This window comes from Salmo trutta, chromosome 2, assembly GCF_901001165.1.
Source record: "Salmo trutta chromosome 2, fSalTru1.1, whole genome shotgun sequence".
NCBI lineage: Eukaryota > Metazoa > Chordata > Actinopteri > Salmoniformes > Salmonidae > Salmo > Salmo trutta.
The window spans coordinates 64,115,891-64,120,448 of record NC_042958.1 but is presented as its reverse complement, the minus strand read 5'-3'; the positions used below and the strand labels follow the sequence as shown (position 1 = coordinate 64,120,448).

At 41.2% G+C, this 4,558-nt stretch overlaps 1 long non-coding RNA gene across 1 annotated transcript; it reads left to right on the top strand.

The window, feature by feature from the left end:
• Positions 1-559: 559 nt before the first annotated feature.
• On the top strand, positions 560-3,320 carry LOC115160901 (uncharacterized). The gene is made up of 3 exons (XR_003869134.1): positions 560-1,712; positions 1,962-2,084; positions 2,576-3,320. It is a non-coding gene; the product is annotated as an uncharacterized LOC115160901 (long non-coding RNA).
• The last annotated feature ends 1,238 nt before the right edge of the window (positions 3,321-4,558 follow it).

The following is a 4,558-nucleotide window of genomic DNA, read 5'->3' as shown; positions in this document are numbered from 1 at the left end:
CATATCAGTAACATGGTTTTTAAAAGAAAGCCTATCATCTCACTATACCCCTAAGTATTTATATGCAGAGACCTGTTTGATTTGAGTACCATCCAAGCTAGTGATTACAAAAGTGTTTCTAACTGAGAGTTTAGACCTAGAAAAGAACAGGACGTTTGTTTTCTTAGCGTTTAAAACAAGTTTAAGCTGTAAAGGAGACCCCTGTAGTATCCTAAAATCAGACTCCAACTGCATTAAAGCTTGGTCCGCTGTTGGAGCAATAGAGTACATCACTGTGTCATCTGCATATAAATGGAATTTACAATATCTGACATCATCCCCAATGTTTTTTATATAAAGTGAGAACAATAGTGGGCCAATTATTGAACCCTGAGGGACCCCTTTAAGTAACTGTAGGGGGTCAGACTTGACCCCGTCGACCATGACGGCCTGAGTTCTATCTTTAAGATAGTCATAAAACCATCGGCAGGCATCAGTGCCCAGTCCTATAGATGACAGCTTACTCAAAAGGATAGCATGGTCTACAGTGTCAAAAGCTTTTGACAAATCTACATGGGGGTAGCATGCTTACTTGGTTTGCCAACTTTCCAATTCAAATGAACGTTAGCTAACGTTAGCTTGCTAAGGAGAAAGATAGACGGGTGTAAACAAATGAACATTACCTTTTAATTCTGCGGTTGATATATGGTCCATGCCTGGATATGTGTCATCCATTCCATCTTCATTCATGGTGTTGTTAGATGACTCAAAGATTTGGACCGTATTTGACTTTTTAGTTTTTTAGGCCTCTCTTATTTAGCTAGATAATGTGATGAACGTACGTCAGTTAAGCAATATCACAAGAGAGGGAGTGCTGAATATCAGCACGGCTGTGATTCGGTCGTAGGTACGAGGCCGCAGGCCAAAGATAATAATATTCAGTATAACAGCACGACCTCGAGTGTGATATTGCTTTTATACAACACTTCTACAAGCGCAATTTCTTAGTTAACAGTAATAAGCAACAACAGATTATGATTTGTTTATTTATTTCATCATTTATTTGGCTCCGCCAACACACATAGTTCCCCAACTGGTCTGGGACTGGACTGTTGCCAAGCAACACATATACATTTTCCTCCACACTAGCTTGCTACTGCTACTTTGTGTAGGTCGACACGTTACCGTCCTCTCCTGACGACCATTCATCATTTAACTCAAATGTTATTTGTGGAAATATGTTCATATTTGCCGTGCGAAGTTTGTTACAATTTAAGATAGATAACGATTGTTAATGTAATTAACGGTTATTAGAACACCTGTAAAGCGGAGTGATACATGTATAGTTAAAAGTCCCAGTGGTGTTGTTCTCTACTCCAATAAATTACTTGGTTTTATTATAAATACTGAACATCATTTTCACTTCTTTCTGCCCTTTTCATCGAAAGCAGTGGGAACGTTTTACTTGCGTTTAGTAACGTTCAAGATGCTTTGACGGTGCGTTATCTGCTGCGTTTTTATTACTTTTTCATTGAAACTGTTATTGAGCCATATCAATAGATTTTACCGTCGCAGCCCTGATTTCTGGCTGCTCTGTGGTATTGACGGATGCACTGAGGAATATAGTGTACAATTCCTTCCATCATGTAAAGAGAAACCACCTTCAACACCTACTTGATTGCACCCGACCAGATGAACATCCATCGGAGGAAAGCCAAGCACCACCGGAACAAGTAAGTAGCTAGCTAGCATTTTTTTTGTTCTCTGGACTTAACATTTTTTTTTATGAACAGACGATACACGGACCAAAGTCATACTGTCCATTAGGCTATTCGATCATTGTAGCCATAATGACTCTTATGGCTAAAGCTGGGTTTATGTGAAATAATCGATGATAAATAGGAACAAAACACTTGAATAGCACTATTGGTGACACTAAATACAATTTCAAATCATCTGTTTCTTTGATGTGTGGTACACAGGACAACATTCAACCCGATAGTCTTCTAGCTAACTCCAGCATCACTGATCAGCAACTCCATCCATCTGACTCAGATGATGGGCAAAGGGGCATTGACCAACATGGAGCTGTCACAGTGCAACAGGTAAGTTACTCGGTTGGTGGCAATCTACTGAAATTTACCATATTTTTTTTACTTAGATTTACTAATAGCATTCATAGTCAGTCTTCACAACCACTTCTCCTGTCACAAACATTATACTTGTCATGAACTTGTAATGTCCAGCCTCAGGATACTACATTCAATGTCAACATTTTTTTTAGAATCTGACAACACATGCCACTGCTTTTGTGATAAATGCCAGAGCCAAGCATCATCTCTCACAGGTAAGATACTTTTTCTGAACAGAGCAGAGCATTTGGTTTGTTACATTATGCAGATCATTTTGTAGTGGTTCAGTGATGGTTGAGTTCATTCTCAGTGCTAGGTTGTCCACCTTACTATTGTTGACCTCTTATGTCCTTATGTTAATGAATATGTCATAAGAAAACCTGAATATCATAGGTATACATGATGGTGTGTTCCAACCTCCATGATTGATGACATCCCCACCTCTCTCACTGTCTCATTTTCAGAAAGGTGTGAATGACATTGTTGCTGGGGTACAGCAGTATCAATCATCACTATTGGACAACCTCAGGAAGCAGATGGAGGCAGTGCTAAAGAAGCATTCAGGAAGCACATCAGGTCAACTTGAAAAAGATGCAATGGATATAGTTGACAATTTCATTGACCCTTTTGCTGGCGTTGCAACATTTAGATAGGACAGTGTTACTAAGAAGCAGTTTACTGTTTGGAAGCAGAGGAAATTCCAATTGCTGGAACCATATGCAGGATGAAATGTGGAGGATCAAAAGACATTTTCATCAAAGACAAATTATTTTATTATGTACCATTAGTCAAAAGTCTAGAGCAGTTCTTATCACACCCAAGGATTTTGTCTATGGTTGAAAAGGGACCCCGCAGGGCAAGTTTTTTTCATGACATTGTTGATGGTGCTCTTCTAAAATCACATCCCTTATTTTCAGAGAAACCAAATGCATTGCAGATTTTTCTGTACACGGATGAAATAGAGATCTGTAACCCACTAGGATCCTTTGCATCAAAAAACAAGTTGTTAATGGTGTACTACACCCTAGGAAATATGAATCCAAAATACAGGTCTAAACTGGCTGCTATCAGGCTACTTGCCATGGCTAGATCAGCAGACCTCTGTCAATCTGGTGTAGATGTAATATTGAATAGAATCAAGGAAGACATGGATGTATCCATATGTGAACTGATTGCTCCCTATCTATCGTCAGAGCTCGTGCTGCTAGGTGACCTAAACTGGGACATGCTTAATACCCTAGCCATCCTACAATCTTAGCTTGATGCCCTCAATCTCACACAAATTATCAATAAACCTAACAGGTACCACCCCAAAGCTGTAAACACGGGCAACCTCATAGATATCATCCTAACCAACTTGCCCTCTAAATACATCTCTGCTGTTTTCAACCAAGATCTCAGCGATCACGGCCTCATTGCCTGCAACCGTAATAGGTCAGCGGTCAAACGACCTCCCCTCATCACTGTCAAACGCTCCCTGAAACATTTCAGCGAGTAGGCCTTTCTAATCGACCTGGCCTGGGTATCCTGGAAGGATATTGACCTCATCCCTTCAGTAGAGGATGCCTGGTTATTTTTTTTCAATGCCTTCCTCACCATCTTAAATAAGCATGCCCCATTCAAGAAATTTAGAACCAAGAACAAATATAGCCCTTGGTTCTCTCCAGACCTGACTGCCCTTAACCAACACAAAAACATCCTGTGGTGTTCCGCATTAGCATCGAACAGCCCCCGTGATATGCAACTTTTCAGGGAAGTTAGAAACCAATATACACAGGCAGTTAGAAAAGCCAAGGCTAGCTTTTTCAAGCAGAAATTTGCTTTCTGCAACACAAACTCAAAAAAGTTCTGGGACACAGTAAAGTCCTTGGAGAATAAGAGCACCTCCTCCCAGCTGCCCACTGCACTGAGGATAGGAAACTCTGTCACCACCGATAAATCCACTATAATTGAGAATTTCAATAAGCATTTTTCTACGGCTGGCCAAGCTTTCCACCTGGCTCCCCCTACCCCGGTCAACAGCACCGCACCCCCACAGCAACTTGCCCAAGCCTTCCCCATTTCTCCTTCTCCCAAATCCAGTCAGCTGATGTTCTGAAAGAGGTGCAAAGTCTGGACCCCTACAAATCAGCCGGGCTAGAGAATCTGGACCCTTTCTAAAATTATCTGCCGAAATTGTTGCAACCCCTATTACTAGCCTGTTCAACCTCTCTTTCGTGTCATCTTAGATTCCCAAAGATTGGAAAGCAGCTGCGGTCATCCCCCTCTTCAAAGGGGGATACACTCTTGACCCAAACTGCTACAGACCTTTATCTATCCTACCCTGCCTCTCTAAAGTCTTCGAAAGCCAGGTCAACAAACAGATTACCGACCATTTCGAATGCCACCGGACCTTCTACACTATGCAATCTGGTTTCAGAGCTGGTCATGGGTGCACCTGAGCCACG